This window comes from Lutzomyia longipalpis, chromosome 2, assembly GCF_024334085.1.
Source record: "Lutzomyia longipalpis isolate SR_M1_2022 chromosome 2, ASM2433408v1".
Classification (NCBI taxonomy): Eukaryota; Metazoa; Arthropoda; class Insecta; order Diptera; family Psychodidae; genus Lutzomyia; species Lutzomyia longipalpis.
In genome coordinates this window covers 38,821,633-38,842,823 of record NC_074708.1, presented here as the reverse complement: position 1 = coordinate 38,842,823, position 21,191 = coordinate 38,821,633, and the positions used below count along the sequence as shown (strand labels likewise).

Here is a 21,191-nt window from a genome sequence, read left to right as displayed (position 1 = left end):
GACAGAAAATACCATTTATGTGCCTTATTTTAATGATTTTATCTGTTTAAAATTGCTATTTTATTTCTTTCCGATAAATGGAATTTTCTTTAGAAACAGAGATAGAATCATTTAATCAAACTTCTTCAAGCTCAGGGGCTTATTCTCACAAAAATATTTTCTTTTCTATCTATTTCGTCTTACAAGGGATTTTGTAAGATTTGGTATTCCAGCAAAAAAAATCTTTTATAGCACCTTTTTAGAACATTCCCCTCAAAACAGCAAAACGTAACTAGATGTCGCTATTTGTGACGTTTGACATTAAGAAAATAAATAAAATTAATTTGGAATGAACTTTATTACAGGAAATTTATTGAAAAAGGGACGTTTATTTTCTATTTATTTCGTCTTACAAGGGATTTTGTAAGGTTTGCTGTTCCAGCAAAAATTTCTTTTTCATTATTTTATAGTAACAGACCTCCGAAACTGGAAGTCGAAAACAGATGTCGCTGTTTACGTTGAAAAACGAAGTGAAACCGAAAATAGACGAAGTCAATAAAGTTAATGTAAACAAATAAAATGAGGTTAAAGTTAAGTGAATTTATCAACAAAACACAATAGATTATTCGGGATTTTTGGTAAAAATTTAACCCTTTTAAAGTATTTTTGCATTTTACATGATAAATAAAAATTTTTTTTATCTAGATTGTGAAGAAAAAAAATTGAATCATCCAGAACTTTTGGACATCTGTGGCATCCACGGATTCCGGGAAGAGATACCCGGACAACTCCCAGGCAGCATGAAATGTTTATTTAATAAGCAAAATCCGATCCGGGGATGCTGGAAGCATTTGTGAAAGAATAGAAATTGGAGGTACCAGCTCTAATGAATGACCATAAAGAGATTAATTGTAATCCAGAATATTCTTAAATAAAACGTGTTTCCGTACTCTAACTTTTTGCTTTTTAATCTACACTACAGAAATATCTTTCAATGTTGTCTTTATGCATGCATAAATCATCTTCCACAAGGCCAAGTCTCTGGAAAATTTTGACATTCGTTGGCATATCACACAGAAAATAATGGTCAGAATTTTTCCACATATTTCACAATAATTTTTGTTAAAAAACAACCTAAAACAATTCCAAACACTCAGATTCATGTAAAATATCTGTCAAAATAGTTAATTGCTGCCTATCATGACAATGAATCATGCTTTAGCGGTTACAAAAATCACAAAAAGATTGAAAAAGCACCTCGGCAGGTCCTTATAAAACATATGATTTTGTAAGATTTTCTTACAAGTTATAAGAAAATATTCGGCCGGAATACCAAAACCTTTTCTTTTCTATTATAGCAAAAATGTTTCTCACGACGTGGTCTAAAAGTTGAACTGTGAAACTTTTTAGATCTTACAAATTTATAAGTTTTTTTTGTGAGAATACCAAAAAACCTTATAACTCACGAATTGTAAGAAAAGAAAAGAAAATATTTTTGCCAGAATTAGCTCCTCAATCTCAAATTTCATTCTATTTTCTTACTCAATTGTTTCTTCATAGTTTCCATTCAATGCGATTCCTTGCAATAGTCTCGAAGATTGACATAAAATTCTGTCTTCTATGCAGTGTGAGCTTGTGAGGTTACGTACGTTGCTTGTGGTAAATTTTAAATCTTTTTCTTAGAATTTTAGTTTTATTAATTTTATTAAAACAGTTTTTATATTTTAGCAAAATTTGTTCAGAAAAAAAAAATGTTTTTTTTCCAATACTTGTTAAATTTTACATCTAAAAAATTGGAAAATTATCAACTTGTTGTTTTAATGTATGTAACCTCTCTCTCTCAAGAGAGAGATACATCCTTGTCCTAACACTTCCCATAAAGTTGCAGATGGAAAGAACACGGATTCCGTGCATCTTTTTATCCAAACAAGAACTCGTTAGAGGAACTTTTATAGTTTTACTCTGTAGTATAGAAGAGACTAAAAGATAGTGGATTTCACGGGAAAAGTTTCTCTTTTCGCAAAAACCGAAAAAACGAGAATGCAAAAATATGTTCCTTATTCCGTGGAAATGTCTTGCATGGGCAAAGTGGGTGATAATAAAAGTCTCACAAAAATGTTCCTTAACATTGATTGTCATCCCTTGAATTGAGAATGGGATCATGCGGGGAGGAGGGCGGGGTTGGAGGAAAAGCTGCCAGAAAAGAAAGACACTCAAATCGATGCCGATAAGGGTATATAAACGAAGTTGGGGAATGGCAAAAATTTTCTAGCTGGGGAAGACTTGAAAAGTTTCAGTGTTGTGCATGCAACTCACGCGGTTTTATACATCCATTGCTGTTCCATGATATTTTGTTCGGGGAACAACTTGAGATATGTATGTATGTATAACGTAGGAGAAAATGGCAGAGATTTGATATCAGATTTTCACCATCAGTTTCCTCAATATTGGCAAAACCATCATGGATTAAGGGATTTACGCTCCTTTCAACCTTTTCTGCTCTTGGGAACGCGTGTTTGCTCCACTCAAATCACCCAGTCCCTTTTTCTTACTTTCCAAACCAAATCGAATGGCACCCCCCCTCCCAGCCACTCACAAGACTTTTGCATCCCTTTTCGGTAGGGCGGTGGTGGAAGAAACACCCCTGCGGGCTTTTTGCCACGGGAACTCGTGACGAAGTAAAATTTCCAAATTGTCGTCGATAAAAGTTCCTTTACTTGAATTTATATGTTGAGAAAGAAAACTTCTGTATTATGGGATTTTGATGCAATAATCACATACTTTTATTTTCCAGCATTTTCTTTCTCATGTATAAAAGTTTTTCCCACTTCTAAGCACTCTGAAGAACAAAGCCATATAGACAGTTGAGGTTTTAGGAAAAGAAAGAAGAAATAGTTAAATATTTTCTAAGAGCTTTCCAATAAATATTTCTCAGAAATTTTAAAAGAATTCTTCAATAATATAACAAGCTCAAATTTAGGAAGAAAATTAAAAGAAAAAATCCATTTCTACAGCAAAAACTAAACATAACATCCAATAAAGCGTATTGGACAGTTATTGGATATAAAAGAAATTCAATAATTACGACGTGTCTCAAGAAGCTCAAGGACCCCATTGAGGATTTCTGGCCAAACATGTGTGGAAAATGAAATCACCCCAATTGTGAAAAACTTTTCCGTACTCTCCCGAAGTGGTAAATATTTGGGAGACTATCATATTTCTCCAGTGCATTCCGCGCTAACACTCGCTCCATATTTTCTTTCATTATTTAACAAAGTTTACCCCCCACCAACCACTTCAGACTTTTACTGCATTAGAGATGCGAGTTTTGCAATTTATCGTGGCAATTTTGGTGTCTGGAATTTGGTGAATTTTCACCATTTTCGCCTTAATTTAATTGTTTCTCTTTGTTGAAAATTCTAAGCTTCCAAAGCTTAAGCCATACTCAGAGAGCTTCCGCGTGTGGGCTTTTGCACCCACACGTACAGCAATGTTTTTATGTTGGCACACAAAATACACAACATTTGGATTTTTTTCATAAAATAAAAATTTTTGCCACTTTAGCCCATCTGCTGCGGGAGCTTTGTATCACAAAAAGAGTGGTGAGAAGTATATAAAGAAAGGTCCCTATATAGAAGAATTGAATCCGTCAGCGTATGCAGTTGCGAGGAGGCTTTTTCCTCGAAAAGCATCACATCATGTCACGCTCGCGTTTATTGTCACATATAAATTTGCATAAATTTTCATGTGAAATTTTTCCCCCGAAAGTGTTTTCTTTTCTTGCGCATCACACCCATCCCGCGCGCGACGATGTTGGTAAATGGAAAGCGACAGAATGTGGTGAGGCATTGAAAAAATTTGATTTTCCAGCGGACTTGTTGACTAAAAATAAACATTACATCGCATGGAAATTACATAATGTATAAATTTCTTGTGATTTTCATCGCATAATCACTTGTCAGCTTGGATTTTTCATCAGTTCTCAAAGTCAGGCTGTGAGAAAAGCTTTTCAAGAAAAATCCCCAAAAAGCTTCTTCCGAATTCTCAATAATAAATGCCCCAGCTGGGGTGGTACAGAAGCTTCTTCTACAAACTTTCAGCTTCCAAACCCATCTCATCTCTTGCCAGACGAAAGAAGATGATTCTCCTTGTGCTAGAGCTCCTCAAACTCCCAAGCTATATACTTTGAGAGATAATCAAAATATTCAAATTTTAGTATTCATCTTTCACAGCACGTATCAAAGACATTTCTGTGGATGGAGGCAAATACGCTGTCGGATATGTTTTCGTGAGGGGGGTGGAGAATGGAATATCCTAGAGAATATCGATGGTTTTCCCGAAGACAAGGCATTTTTCCCTTCGATTTACAAAATTTTATATCCCTTCCCCAAAAAAAAAATGGGGAACATCTGACTCACCTGCATCAAGGAGCGTGAAAAGAATTTTTATACATATCTCAATGCATAATCTACTTTTAGAAGGTGTTTAGAAAACTATAAAAGCTCTCAAAGAGTTCTTTCCAAAAGTTTCTTCAAACATCATCAATCACCAATGAAAAGAACACAATCTTTCGCAAAGATAGATTTTTTTCATTGAAGAATATTAAACAAACTGCCCCATAAGACTGTACCCAACTCACGCCATAGAAAAAGAATTTTTCTCTCTTTAAACTCTTTTGCAGTCTGTGGAAATTACTACAAACAAATTTAAAACCAACAAGCACTTTCTGGCGGAGGCTTTCAAGTGAAACTTCCCCTACACAGTCCAAGTTTTCAGTTAAATTTTTTTCAACCACAAGGGGATGAATGAAAAGAAAAAAAAAAGAAAACACTCCCACACTTCAAGTATGATGAATCGGAAGTCGACGATTGTGAAGTTGGAACATGCTTTTTCCATATAATTTTCGCCACTTTTTCTGCATTGCAGGTATATACTTTTGGCTTCATCCAAAAAAAAAACGTTATTGTGAGGGTGGAAGCCTCACCAAATTCAAACACTCTACGCGGTGAAGAATGTTCTTCAACACTAGCTTGCAAAAAAAGCATTCAAAATATTTTTTTTTCACGTGAATTACATCACCTCACAATCCATAACGTGGGAGGGAGACCCTTCGTAGACGGCTGGCTGGAAAAATTTCGTTATTAAATTATTAACATTTTAATATGTATGGGGCGCGAGAAAAATGCTTTGAAATGCAACGTTGCGAAATTAATTTGGCGCGCAGTTATAAAAGGTGCCTTGTGTGCTAAAATAATTATGGTGGCGGCTTCCTGTTTGGCTATTAATGTGACCCCTTTCATCATCACGCGCATAAAATTTCATATATATCGGGTTGGTTTTCGGGGGTGTAGCACACATGTGGATGCAATCAGCCGCGGTTATTGTTGTGAAAAATTTTAGATGCTTTGCATTGGGGTTTGCCCAATTTGTCGTTTAAATGTCAAAAATCATCCATCATTAAATAGGGCGGAGCTTTTTGAGCTTTTTGATTAATTTGAAAATTAAAATTCATTCAATTTTTTTTGGATAAATAAGGGATGTAAAAGTTGGAATTAAATCCAGAAAGAAAAATATTTTAATGTAAAATATAAGGGTAAGTTTTTTTACATAACATTTTATATATAATATCATTTAAATTATATATATAAAGGGCAGAAAACCATCTTAAGAACTACCTATAAAATACTCCTTCTTTCACTTTCTTCTCAGTTGAGTTTATTCAAGTTCTATTAAATAACCAAACACTTATTCCAAGACAGCACCATATCCTTTTGAATTGAATGAAAGGACAAGCATTTCAGCTGAGAAATTATTTTCAATCCCATCTCAAAGGGCAAAGCAAAAAGTGTGGAGAAGAATGAAGCAAAAATATGTAAATAGGAAGGACGTTCTTCATGCATATTTCTTATAAATTAAATTTTCTCCTTCATCTTGTGCTCGTCATCAGTTTTTTCTTCCTTTTTGTATATGAATATATGTATATATATATTCAACGAATCTCTTGAGGACAGAAGGACTCCCACAGCCTTTGTATAGCAAGGGGCCTCTGGGATCTCATGCCCCGGACAGCTCCTTCCCGGGGATATATTCCCTTTTCAGAGAGACATGAAAAATCCAATACCAAGCGACAAAATAAACTCCGCACCGTAACACCCACAGAATGACAGGAGGAATGTGAAAAGAAAGTGGGTGGTATCTCCGCACAAGGCAGGTTCCTTTTAGTAAAATTGAAATTTTCAGCATCTTCTGTTGTTGGCTTTTCTATCGCAATTCTTCGTGATTTCCTTGTATTCCTTACCTACCCAAACCCACCCTCCTTTTACCCTGGGAGAGAAAGAGAGATTGGAAATATCGAGAGTGGAGCAATTAGCAAGGCGCCTATCGATTTACGATTTCATACACGAAGAGTATGGGGGGTGGAACTTGAAAATGGAATTTATTGCAACCCTGCCGTCTTCACTGTGGTCGCATTCTCAGCCAAATAAAAAAAAATGAATGAAAATATGGGCTCTTTTCTGCCCTCGGGAGCATCGCAGAAATGCAAATCATTCGCACATTAATCAACCCCACGTACGAGCCTCGACTCCGTATAGGAACCATCGTAACTACCCCAAACGATGTGGGCAGAAAAAAAAGTCACAGCGCGGATATAAAGCTTTCTCCACACACTTCACCCTCACTTTTCCATACATAGCGTGAATTATGCCTTTATAACTGTGTAATGGTGGCATTTTTGGATGGCCAATTGGGTTTTTTTATCCATGGGGTGGAGGTGCGAGGACCCCTCAGGCTCCACACCCCCTCGAATTTCATTGCATGTGTTGGTCAGGCAAATAATGCATCATTTAGATTATATCTCTGCGTGTTCTCATTTTATTTACATAATACACACACTATACGGCATACACCCTCCACCACCACCCCTTCTCGAGGGTGAATATCAAATGTCCAATTCCCATACACCCCTCTCGGTGGAATTGTAATTAAAAATGAAATATTTTTCACTCTATTTTCATTTTCTTTTCTACTTATAAGCTTGATTTACTACACATCACGCGTTATTCACAACTTTTCACTCAATTCCACCAACTAAAGGGGTGTTGTGAGATTTGAAGTGGAGAATTATGTAGATTAGAAAGGGATTAAAGGAAGTAGGTAGTTGGAAAGGTCAAAAATTGAAGGAATTTGCGTACTATAGTTTTTTAGTTTAACCTTATGGATAAAGGACATTGTGGCTAATGCGGGCTAAATTAAATTACGAACGTGATACAAACAGAAGTATCGCATAGATTTAAAAATATACATATGTATATATATATTTGGATTAGTCTATATTTAGAAAAGAAAAATAATTTTCTTTTGCAAACGAGAGCATTGGGCTTTAGAAAAGAAGAATATTAAGGTCAATATAATAAATGTTATGTATTATTTTAAGCTTTTTGTTTATTGCTGATGCACTGTGAAAGCTCAAAAGCTCTCACGCAGAGTGATAAAATTAGTTGGTATACCACAATCGTGGCATACCAAGTATTGTAATCATCGGAAAAACCGACCACCTCAGATCGGGCTCAAACTTGGTATGAGCACGTTTTAGACATCCCACATTACGAAAATGGTGGTGGAAAATTTTTGATCCGGCCGGCCTGCCGGCCGGCCGTCCTGCCGGCCGTCCTGCCGGCCGGTCGCCCAAACTTTGCCTTATAACTCCAAAACGGTGAGAGATAGAAACTTCCGGTTTGAAGTTTTATATAGAAATGTGGGTGTAAAATTTCATTTTTTCGCATTTTTAAAATCCAATATGGCCGCCATCCGCCATTTTGAAATACCGTCAAACAGTTCCCTTAGAGCTAGAGGTCTGAAATTTTAGTATGTTGTAGAGCTCAGTGAGATGTTTTCATCAACAATTCATACTTGAAAATCGGTCAAGCGGTTTAGCAAATATGGCGACCTAAAGCAAAAAGTGTTTTTTCGACATAACTCGAGAACGGCTTGACCGATTTTGACCATCTTGGTATCAAATGAAAGGTTTAAAGAAGCCCTACAACTATCTGGAACATTTCAAGTTCCAAAAATGGCCGCAAGAGGTGCTAAAATCAAAAACAAAAATTGTCTAACTTTAAGGGGCAATATCTCCGAACATCTGTTATAGATTTCCTTTAAATTTTGATATGTTGTGGCCTGACTCAATATCTGTCACCAGTCCGAAAATGAAGAAATTCTATGTCGCCGTTTAGAAGATATCGCAGTTTGAAAAATTCTTGAATTTGAAAAGTTCTAAGAGCCATATCTCTTGAACGGCTTGTCCGATTTTGCTCAATTTGGTATCAAATTAAAGGTTTTGCAAAACTCTACAACTTTCTGGAACATCAGAAACCTCTAGAACTATTCCTTTAGGACGAAAAGTGCAAAAAACTCTTTTTGTCGAACAAAAATCCGCCATTTTTGTTCTGGAGGTGACCTTGAAATGTATCGAAATATATGTCAGATTATAGCTTATTTCAATACCTTTCCATAACTAGTCAAGAAATTTCTGTAGGTCTTATAGAACTTGAGATATGAGCATTTTTATCTTTCATATTGATGAATTTCATAAAAAAAAATCAACTTTGCCTACTAATTCTGCTCACAAATTAAATTACAACGCATAGACTGACCCCTCCGCGTTGTGGTATACCAACTCTAATAACTGGACGCGTTATGATTGACTTTCAACAATATTGCGCAGAAACTCTCCTTAAAATTTCTCCACAATATTTTCTAATTTAAGACGTTAAAATAAACAAAACTTCTTCCGGTTTAAAAGCTCTGATTGTCGCGACACAATTCACACAAAATGAAGTCTTGAAAAAAATATTCTTGCAAGCAATGAGATTTATATGCATAAACATAGGGAAGAAAATAAATTTTACAGCGATAAGCGTGACTGTGCGCGAATGAGTATGTTGACGCCAGGTAGTATTTACAATGAGTGGTGCTCGCGAAAATTACACGGCGCCAAATATAAATTCATAGCCCATAAAGAACCCAATGGGTGGTGTGATGAAAGTGAAATGCCTCTCATTTAGACTGTGTGTTAGGTTGGTACAATGAATATTAGCTTTATGCGGTGGATTATTTTACATGTGCGAGCTCTGTAGCGTTGATAATAAAGCTCCTCCGCATGATTATTGCCGATTCACCATATGCTAGCGCGTCTCCGGGATTTTGTGTGGGTTACCTTCATGCCAAATGTGAATTAGGGGATGGTGCGTAGCTAACTAGCAAATCATTTAATACGCGAGAGCTTTAAATTAAATTGCAATTTACGAGAAATTCGTACACAATTCAACGGCAAAATACAATATGGATTGGGAGGATGCTGGTGGGAGTTAAGAAACTCCATGCCATGTAAGGAAAATACCTTTAATATTTAATTTTCATTCACAAAGCGATTATTGTTCATTAGAAAATTGGGTAGATTATCAAATATTCAGTGGATTTTCTCCTCAAATTTCAGACGTAGAAATAAATCTCTCTGGAGGGTTACACATGCTGTATTACATTTTAGGAGTTAGAAGAATATTTTTAGGTGTTTGTTTTAAGTGAATAAGCTCTCTGCAAAAACATTTTTGTGTGGCAAAATAAGCACAATTGATATACTTTCTCTCTCGTTCCGTCTCTAAACTTTCTGTAATACTGTTATGAGCTTCCGACATCCTTCCATGTTCCTTTTCAAAGGACGAGAAGAAGGTATGACAAGAATAAATGCCACGGGAGCCACTTTCTGACGCTCTCCCGCCCGGATTCCAAATTAGGTTTGGCATTTCCAGGTCGTATATAACTTATACACATACACACACATTCCCCTGCTTGGGGGATGTAAGGGACTTGCTGCTTTTCCTCATCCACAGTTGATATTATTTGCACACAGTGTGCTGGAGCTTTTTCCTTTTCCCCAGGAGCCCTTTTCGGGAGGTGGTGGAGGTTACGAGACCGGTAGAGTTGGTGGAATAAGAGAGTCATGATGGTGGATTCTGAGGAATGAGACTCCCGCAGTATAATGTTGGATGGGTTCGGAAGGTCTCGGAGTGTGGGGGTGGAAAATGTCACATCTTCTCTATGTAAGGTTCCTTACATACCCACTTTTTATTTATGTATGAGGTGCCAGACTTTGAACAGCGACTGGCGCATTTATGATAAATTCACGTCAGCCTCTCGCAGTCACCTCACCAAAGGCACCTCTCCATATATAGTAGCATAACTTTTCCAAAAGAGCGCCAGAGACGAGGGTTAAATTACATATATATTTTCTATGAGAGAGAAAATTCTTCCATACTAAAAATTCCAACCACGAACACATAACTTTAAGGCGGCAGGACTTCAAATTACACCGAAAAAGCTCAAAGTTTGATTTTTTTTTTTTTGAAAGTGTCGCTTGTTAGCCTCTGAGCTACAATATAAAGTCCAAGAGAGAGAAAAGCTCAAAAATTGAGAGAGAATTTTGAAAATAAATTTAAATCAATATAATTCCAATTCAACGAGGCATTTGTGAAGTTAAGTAATTCCCCTTAATACTTGTTAGGGAAATCCCAAAAAATTAAGTTTAGCCACAGCTTTAGCACATATGTACATATATCCTGTAAATTCAGATTGAACCTATTTCATTTCCGACGACATTATCTGCAAAGCAACAAATCACAGTGTGACGCTGCAAATGTCGTTTCCTATTATTGTCGGCATGTGGACTCTTCTCTCTCTGCATGTGAAGGTGTTTTATCACATTAACTCCCACATGGAAAGGCTAATCTATTTGCCCCGAGTCGGTGGAATTTCCTTTTCGGGGCCAAATGCGTAGAATTTTACGCCGTGTCATTGGACTTTTTGCCATGGAAGAACCATAAATGGTTTTACGGCTGCACTGTCGCTATGGTGTTGGTCATTACATTTCCAAAATAGTAAATTACACCACCAGCTTCCACATTTGTATCCTCATTGGGGGTTTTTATTTTACTACCCCATCCCGGGAGATAATCATTTCTGCCGAGGCGGAGTGGTATATGAAATAATAAAGAAACTTTTTCTTTCAACAGAATCCGATGTTTTTTTTTCATGGTGGTAAATAAATTCAAAAAGATCCCAAGCTATGAGAGGAAGTCACAAAAAGGTATATAAAGGTTATAGGAGAATCCCAAGTTAATGAATGTTATTAAATCCATAGAGTGAAATCTGACGCAAACTATTAGCCCATGAACTAGAGAGGACCATGAGGAGCTGACGATTAAAGACGATGGTAGCATATACGGTATTGTATTCTTAATTATAGTCATTAGAGGGTTAATAAAGTGAGGTAATAAGCTTAAAGATCGCCATGAAGTTATTTAGTCTTTTGCAAGATACTCGTTATTTTTTGCATCAGTTTTAATAGGAGGAAATCAGACTAATTTCCTCGCTCATTAGTCATTAATTTATTGTCTCGCAGAAAGAAAAGGGAAGAACATCTGGAAGTCTTTTGTAAGAACACTGTTTTTCATTGTAATATATTTGCCGTCATTAAATACTCTTTGAGATATATTGAATAAAAGCTCATTGAAAAGCTCAATAAACGAAATGCATTTATTGAGAAATTTTTGAGCTTTTTTTTTAATATATTTCTTATGCTATCTTACAAAATTCTAACCTCTTGCCCTAAAAGAAGAGCTTTTACAAAATGAAAAAGCTTTTGAAGAAAAACTCGGGTAAAAGGGACAAATCAATAAATTGAAAGAAAAATGGAAAACTAATCTTGTTATTCTCAATATTAAGCTTTGCATGCTTGCAATTTTTATCAATTCACGAAAATGTTTACAACTGAGCAAGGGGGTGTATTAGTAACGGCCATTAAGGGGGTTTCAATATCGCTGTAAAATCACAAAATCCACTTCAGGCACGCAAAGCTCTTTTTCATGGTAAGAACCAAATGGACTTTTTTGTACCCGCATTGTAGAGTCGTGCCATTGATAAAGTTAGAAATTTACACAGGGTGTGTTATTGCCATAAAACGAGAGCGAAAAAAGAGCTCGCGAGCAAAAGAAGTTAAAATCACTGCAAGTTGATTTATGGACTGAGAGACAATTTTTGCATGCTCTCAACCAATTCTGCATGCAAAACCTAATAAATCTATTTGTTAATAATATTTCCACACAATAATGTCATTTGCGTGTAGTTATAAATATCACGTATGATATGAGCATGTTGGAAGGAGATGCAAAATGGGCTTGTTTAAATGGTGGGAGCGAAAGGGAGAGAAAGAGCATAGATTGAGCTTCCGGAGGGTGGTATGGAGGAGAGGGTTGATAGCCTGCAGACACCCTTTAAATTGTATTTACTGCTTTAAATTACAATGTGACAGGGAAATTTGTTGTAATCGTGTCGCATGATCTCAACAGACTCACAAATAACACAATCTCTCTCTATGTGCTGTTTTAACTCAAACATCCCCGGGACTCAGTAATGCGGGGGGGGGGTTGGGTGGCACATACCAGAATTTTGCTACAAAACATTCCAATTGTCACTCACTGTTTTCAATAATGATTCATTGGAATGTCCACAACAATATTTCATGAGTTATTTTCCAACGAGAAGTGCCAATAAACGAAACTTCCGGTTATAGTTTAGTTTTTCAACACTGAGAGAAATATAATTTTTTTTTAAATTCCACAAAAAGGATTTTAAATAAACTAGATTGTTTCAAAATAAATTTTGAAAATAATAAAGTGAGGTAATAAGCTTAAAGATCGCCATGAAGTTATTTAGTCTTATAAATAAATTTTGAAACAATAAATAAACTTCTCAAATCCATATCTTTTAGTAGGTAGTTAATTTAAGCTCAGTGATCGAAAGCTCAACAGGGAACTTTTTCTCTCTCAGTGTGATTACAAACTAAAAAAGAAGTCCTCGGACCAACTTCCTGGCGACAGAGAGTGTCAATAAGCAGTGAGGAGGAAAAGAAAAGGAGCTTTCAACTCCTGCTGCGGATGGCGTCTGTAAACAATCCAATTCATTTTGAGGTTCATTGAGTTTGTCCTTTTTTTTATGTGTAAGCAATGGACGAAGGAGCAGGAAATGCGGAGAGACAGAGAGAAAAACGAAAAAGTCAGCCAAGTGAAGAAATTTAGCTTCTTCTTCCGGTCTAATAAACACTCTTGGCGAATTGATTGGACGTGCACATGTATTGATTTGCAGTTTTCCCATCTCCCCCCAGCAAATTGCCCCCCATACCGTTCCGCACCACCCCATACATACTATACTACATTTGATGAGGGAAGAGCTTTCACAAATTAAGCTCCTTCAAATGGAACATGTTTCTAGTGAACATCTCGGTGAAAAATACAAGACAAATCTAACTCTAGATTCAATTCCCGCGCGCACATCCTTTATCCATCTCCACCATGGGCGGGTTACCCTACCCTCATTCAAATTCATTCAGCAACAAGGCAAAAAGAATTGCTTGAACAATGCAATTTCGATTGGCGCTGAAATGCAACACATAAGTCAAATCGTCTTGTTCGGATGTGCGGAGAAAATTCTCGGCAACAAATTGAATATTTTTACTACTATGGGAAAATAAACACAAGAGAAAAAAATGCAGACGGTCTGCATTTTTTATAGCGCCAAACTACCCCTCCATAATCCATACAATCCAACACAGGGATGTACAATTCATGGAATTTTATATGCGCTTTTCCCCCAACATCTCCTTCACCTACTTTCACGCGCACAAAGCCCTCCATATTGTGCCTTTTAATAAAAATTCATCATTGTTTTTTTTCTTTTAGTGTGGAAATAAAATAATTCCTAAAATGAAAAGGAATTTTCACAAATAGAAAGTCATTGGGAAGAAAAATCATTGGAATTATTTTAAAGCAACTCACGGAGTCCGTGTACTTTGGAGGAGGAGTCTTTAGCTCACTGATGAGGATTTAGTCTTCAACACGTTCACTTCTGTACGCTTAATGACGAACCATTTGTTCTTAATGGTTTATCTCTTACTCCCACCTCGTTTGCACTCCTGCAGTGTGAGTCAGGAAGTCGGTGTGAGAGGGTGGAACGTCCTGAAAAGATAACAAAATTATTCTTCAATTAGTTGGAATTTCGCTAAAGATTTTTCTCTTTCACATATATTCTTCAATGAATTGCTGGTGTATATAGCTTTACTATATATAATAGAAACTTATTAAAAGAAGCTTTGAATAATCTTCAAGATGCTTTATTTATTATTTAAAAAAATAGTTCAAATTGAAAGTAATATTCATCATAATATAGGTAGCTAAAAAGCTCCGGAAAGTGTAGTAATAACACATAACATTCCCCTTTAAAAGCTCTCATCAATTCTCAATCAAGGCAAGGGTAGGTACTTAAGGTAAATAGGTCAAGAGCATGGTTAAGAAAATGAAATTCCAAAAAAAATATTTTCTCAAGCAACATAAATTTTCATTTTTCATAAACAATGAACCCAACATGCTGCAACCTCCATAAAATTCTCCTAGTAAAATTCCCCTGGATTCATTACATTGCAATTTTGCACAAAATAGCATCTCGCTTATTTAATTTATAACCATCTCCCCCATCTCTTGTGTGTGTGCATTATATGTATAAGGAAACTCCGGGTGCATAGCTCCTCCCGTGGAATTTAGTATGAACAAATTCTTGAATGAAAGGTGGGTCCCTGCCGGTGAATTTGATTGCTCTCTCAGCACAAAAGGCAGGAAATTCCTTGTGCTTCGGCAGAAGGAATGCAATAAATCACACTCCTGAGCTCACATTCAAAAATTCCTCCACGCAATAAACATTTTCGGTGTTACTCATTAAAATAAATGAAAGTGTTTTAATATGGTAATTTTTGTACTTTTTCACTTCCGGCCGCTCACGAGGTCCGTATGAAGGAAACCGCATATAGCGAAGGAGGTCATCAGCATAATTAATACATTTTTTTTGGAGAAAAAAATATTTCTATTTTTTCCACTAAATTTTCAGATCATTCCCTTCTCCCTCATTCTTGTACTGCATCATGTGTATGAGGCACAAAGGGTAGTTGGCTATAGGTGGGGTGGGTATAGGTGCGAGGTGGGATGTGGGGGAAAGTATAGTGTTGAAAGCTTTTCGTGATATTCATCCTTTGGAGGAAATTCTAACCGCACGACATGAGAACTTTCATTCGTATTTTCTTCCTCTCATGGCCCATCATGGGTTTTCTTCCACAAGAACTCATTTAATTACTTATGAATGGGTAGGACCTTTCACCCCTCAGCTTACCCGCAAAAGATACCCTTTCCCTGGGTTGAGCTTCAAAGTTCGGATGGGGACACACCATCATTGTAAGTAACTGATTTTGTTGATTCCCTCCCATTGTTTAACGATTTATTCGTAGTTTACTTCTTGTACACTCAAATATTATACGTTGTAGCATACATGCGGTATAGTTTCTGTACTCACAGAGAAAATGAAAATGGACGGAATATATGCCGTGTTGGATGGCATTTCATGGGCGCTCTCTCTCTTGAGTTCTCATGTTCACCCATTTGCAATATTGAATGGCCATTGCCCACAACAATTCCATTGTTGGCCCACCCACCCAAAAGCTTCACAATATACACATTACTCGGCTTATTATTCTACTAACAAAACACTTTATTTGACCAGAAGCAGTTTGCAGTAAACAACAATTTCCAAATGCGCCAAATTGGAAATATATAATGTACTAAATAATACCAAATTCAATTAGTTAAAATACATGGATCTTGATGTACTAACATAATGGACAAAGACTTTACAATGAAACGTGATAAACATATGTTCAGATTGCAAAATTGCGGATTGAGTTACTCTGAGAATAATCTGTTGTTAATTCTACTTAATTTACGAGTCAAAGATTATTTTTTTAATTCTACAAAAGAGTTTCTAAACTCATAAAAAGTTTTATAAATTAATAAAATATATATATCTTCTTATTTAACTAATTAAATTCGTTTCTTTTCCATCACATCCCGCAAACTATATATGATACCCAATGTAAACTTAACGAGACATAAAAACAACCCATTTTATCCCATTTGATACAAATCAATTATGATATTGCAAGGATACAGGGATAGCTGTTGATTGAATCAAATCAATATACGCACACACGTTTTTCCTAAAAGTCCCTTTGGAAACTTTTTCTGGGTTCCCCACATTGGCCCTTCGTGATTGATGAAGTGCACCAAAAGGAAAATGCATTAGGAACAATATATGGGGGGATGAGGGGATGAAATGTATACAGGGGACAATTCGCAAATAGAGTGATTGATCACATAATTGCTTCACAATACTAATCTGATTCATTCAGCATGAGCATCTTGCACAGAGACTTTATCTCTTTAATCCCATTGAGTTGTTCTTGAGTTGCACATCCTATTGATTAATTAGTCCACTCAATGGCGCCAATTTATGTCATGTAACCCAATGGAACAACAAGCAAAAGGGTGTCCATGAGGGAGTTGAATAGGTCTCTCTGGTGAGATTTGGAGGGTGGCATATTTTAGCTGTGTTTCTTTCAGACACAGCTTTTGTGTACCGAGCAAAATCGAAAGTCGTCAGATCGGGCTCAAACTTGGGATGAGCACGAATTAGGGTCCCCACATTCCAAAAAACGTATGCGCCAAAAAAAATTTTTTTCCGGCCGGCCGTCCGTCCGTCCGGCCGGCCGTCCGTAGTACAACGCTAAATTGCGAGAGAACGGTGATAGATAGAGACTTGCGGTAAACGGCAAAGTTTATATATCGACCGGAAGACATCCGATTATGATGTCAAATTTTACCCCCTACCCCCCCGTCCGCCATTTTGAATAACCCCAAAATTTTGTTTTGCCTATATCTCAGCCCCTATTATAGCTAGAGGGCTGAAATTTTTATATGTTGTAGGGGCCATCAAGAGCTTTCCAACGATGCCTCATTTGCGTAAATCGGTTCAGCCGTTTAGTCAATATGGCCGCCACAATTTTTCATCGAAAATCGACTATAACTCGAAAACGGCTTGACCGATTTTGATCAACCCGGGGTCAAATGAAAGATCTCAACAAACCCTACAACTCTCTAGAACATCAGAAGTTTCAGAAGTCACCACTAGAGGGCCAAAAATCAAAAACAAAATTTTCGATTACTTTTCGATGAATATCTCGAAAACGCCATTATCGATTTGCTTCATTTTTTGATATGTTATAGCTGACCATATTATCTAGCTCCATGCCAAAAATGAAGAAAATCTATGTCGCCGTTCTCAAGATATAGCCTTCCAAAGTTGGCATGTCATATCTCGGGTTCTACAAGTCGGATTTTGATCAACTCAAGTACAAATGAAAGGTTTCGTGAAGCCCTACAAATGTCTAGAACATTGCAAGTTCGAAAAATGACCGCGAGAGGCGCTAAAGTCAAAATCAAAATTTTCGAAAATTTCGAACTCGAATATTTCGAAAATGCCATTATCGATTTACTTCATATTTTAATATATTATAGTTGAGGTTAAGACCTTTCCAACGATAGCTCAAACTCGAAAATCTATGGAGCCGTTCCCGAGATATGGCATTTTAAAGATTTCTTGGGGGATGACTTTTCAACTTTTCCCGATTTTGCATGTATTTAAACAAATTCGCGTTCTAGTTTGCTCTCACAAAATTGGTACACTGAAAGAAACACAGCTCTCGTAAGCTTGGTCAGCTTACCCGTACATTTTTTTTTTTTTTTTGAGAGGAAACTTTAGCGCGAACTTTGGCGCGCGAAGAAGACGAGAGGGTGGGAGTTTTTGTGAAATAAAACCACGATTTGCCGAGCCTGGGTGAATACTTAGACAGGGGATGCCATCAATTACCTTGTCGATCCCACTTAGTCCCCCTCATAAATCCCCACTGTACGATTAAATCACGGGGCAAACAATGCAAAACACTGCTGGAATGGTGACGATGGCGCCAAAAATTTATTCAAATACAAAACCAACCCTCTTGTGGGGTCTTAAAACGACTAACTAACCCAATGTCTGTGAGTATACCAAGGGGGGCTGCATGGGAGAAGACTCCTCTATCGCACTAATGGGTTGTATGTATTATTTACAAACTTTCCCCTCTGCATTTTGCCATCCACTATTGCCTCACCAGAGAAATGGTAAGTTGGCTGTATTCATTTTCACTTTAACTGTGTGAAATAATGTCTTAATGGGGTAAATCGACACCCCACTAGGTTGGGCTATGCGGTGGTGATATCCTCACATATATTACTTGGAGATTTATGTATTAAGCAGGATAAATATCCTTGTTGAGTTCACCACTTTGCCCAGTCTTTCACCAGAGACGTCTCTCATGTTTGTGCTGAATCGGGTTAGACATTCGCAAAGGACCCCCTGTGCGAAGATAAGGAAAGTTTAAAAGGTGAGCAATTTCTCCGACAATCGTTCGGAAAGGAAAGCTAAAGGAGAATATCAGATTCCTGTCCTCCACCTCACTGGCAGGATAAATATCTCACAAGGATAGAAGAGTAAGCACATCCTGATTGAAATTTTGATTAATAGAACGTAAAAGGATGTAATTAATTCCCCAATGTCATCACCTATCGTCTTAATTAAGACATGTACCTGATGATACCATAAATCTTGCATGAAAATTTTTCAAAGAAAATTTTCTTGTGGCTTTTTATTATTCAAGAATTTTCTTTTCGCAAAATACCTTCAGCTTTTGAAAAGAATACGCCATTCTCTTTCAACGTCGTCAATTCTTTATTTATTTTTCGTTAAAGCCTGTAGAGTAGCTAAGAGAAGAGAGGTGGAGGTTATGCCTTTATAAATTTTCCCACTCAATTTTCCTCCAAATGTCCCAGCAGAAGTGACTTCATCAATTTTAGAATAGGACTCCTCAATGATTGATTGTGCCGTTCCGCCCCTCTTGCTTCCATATAAATTGTATCAATGCCCCTATCCTTTCCGATTTACTTCGTGCACTGGGTGCACAATATGTGATGGCGTGTTTGAGGAAAAAGAATTATTATTTCACTGAAAGTAATTCCACCTGCGTCTTCTCTATTCCATCCTTATTTTGTCACACTACGCCCCGTGAAAATTGTATAGCAACATATGCACGGAAGCAGCTTTGGAAACGCATGATCAATGGAAAATTATGTACGTTCACAAATTCTTCATCGTACAACTCTTTCGGCAGGGGGGCTCTGTGCGGGAATCCACCGGAGCAGAAATAGATTAAGGCCATTTAATTGGTTACACAGTACCACCCACACTCTATCTGTAATAAAAACCACCGACAGTGCAATAAAAGAAGTCACAGCTATATTTCATTGATTTCAGCGATTCGCCCCATTTCCTGCACTCTCTCGCCCTCCTTTCGTTTGAATCTTTTTGCCTTCTTTGGCACCCAACTCGAGAATTGAAATATAAATTCCAGGGCAGCTGCTTCCTTACCATAAATCTGCTTATCTTGTGTAAAAGGAACATCCACGAAATTTAAATTAAATTTTTCCTCTAAATTTCACTTGACGCGTTTAAACTTTTTTTTGGCAAGGAGCCTCCATTCTTGAAACTCCATAAAAAATTAAGATTGTGTAACAGATTTTCCGGAAATTCAACTCTTTCGGGAAATTTTCTATCGTACATAAATGTATTTTTGTGTTGACTTTTCAGAGGGAAAATTCTTTAAACTATTTTAACGAATTTACTCCACATGCAGCTTTTAGCATTCCAGGGATGTTTTGGTAAATTTATTTGCACATCATCTGTCTCCATTTAATGATAAAATTGATTTGCTGTTAGACAGTGTAATGGGTATAAATTGCTTTCGTATACGATAAAATTTATTTCCGCAGATTTGTCAGTCATTTTGGCAATTCCATTTGATGTTGTATTTTTTTTTTCGAAAGGAAATCTCTTGGCGTGGAAATAGGGGTAAAAGCCGCTTCCCTTTAATCCTCTTAACTGGAGCAGTAATTCTCATCATTATTGACATGTATTTTTTCTCAGGGGATCCCCGGTGTTTTTTTTTTTTGCACTATATGTGTGTGAAAAATTCCAGACATAGTGTCCCAAATAGCCCATACAATTGCACTTTAGGGAGACAATCTATTTCATCCGCCCCCTCACATTGCCGGAAAATGCTTAGGGAGGGATTTTTCCTTTAGGCACAAAACGGTATCTCCGTTTTACCATGGGAAGTCACCTCATAAAATATAGATGCCGACAATCAATTGACCGAGAGTCAATGATATTTTTGTCGTATACAGCATTTATTTTGCCAAAGTCGTTGTACAATAGATAAATCAGAGAACAATATCGCAACCACGGATAATTGGGTGGAGTGAATCTACCCTGAGGAGGTCGAGGGTGTATTCAACCCCATTTTGTTAAATTACCTCCCATTTGTTAATAGGACAAATGGTCAGAATAATTCCTACTTTATTGCCAAACTTTAGTACAAAAGTTCACCTCCTGGCAAATTTCTCGAGCTGAATTACAACTTCACCAAGAGATCAATTCATTTTCATGCCTATTCTCAACATTCTCTTGTACATCCTCCTCTCTGTCTATGGACAAAAGTTTATAGCTCACGTTAGTTTATTTTCAATTAGTAAAAGTTTCACGAAGAAAAATACGAACGAACATGAATAGTGGGTTCAACTAACAATTTGATTTGGGAGCTTTGGGGAGCTTCAAGCATGTTGTGCTTGAAGGGGGCTTTTTGTGAACTTTAATTGGTTGCGGAAATTCCACAAGTGATGGGTTGGTTTTGCATAGAAAGGGGTATTTTTTTAATTTCCTGTTTCTTTTAGGATTTATTTTAAATTTAAGAGAATAGATTTTATTTTTTAATATTTGTTGCCAAAGAAAATCTCCACTCAATTGCAAGAATTTAAAGAAAATTTCTATTTAAAACTCCTCCTTTGCTAACACTTTAATTCAAAATTAAGTAATGGTAAACATCTCAAAATCAATAGCAATATGTACAATTAAATCCGATTAATACATTCTGTGCTTTAAATTTATATCTTATCAAAGGCGATTAAGACTATAATTGCTATTCAGGGCTTTTATGCAACTAATGCTTAGAAGATTTCAAGAATTATGTTAGCAATTTTGGATTAAATATTTTAATTAGTTTTTCACCAATCTCCCAATAAAGTGTGGCAATTATTAAATACTTTTTGAGTGATTGGAAAACGTTTAATTGG

At 36.6% G+C, this 21,191-nt stretch overlaps 1 long non-coding RNA gene across 1 annotated transcript in view; it reads right to left on the bottom strand.

Moving 5' to 3' along the window:
• The window catches only part of LOC129791393 (uncharacterized), a 55,229-nt gene extending 41,181 nt beyond the window's left edge, over positions 1-14,048 (bottom strand). The window contains exon 1 of the long non-coding RNA XR_008750691.1: positions 13,869-14,048. This is a non-coding gene — a long non-coding RNA (uncharacterized LOC129791393). The remainder of the gene's footprint in view (positions 1-13,868) is intronic.
• Positions 14,049-21,191: the final 7,143 nt, after the last annotated feature.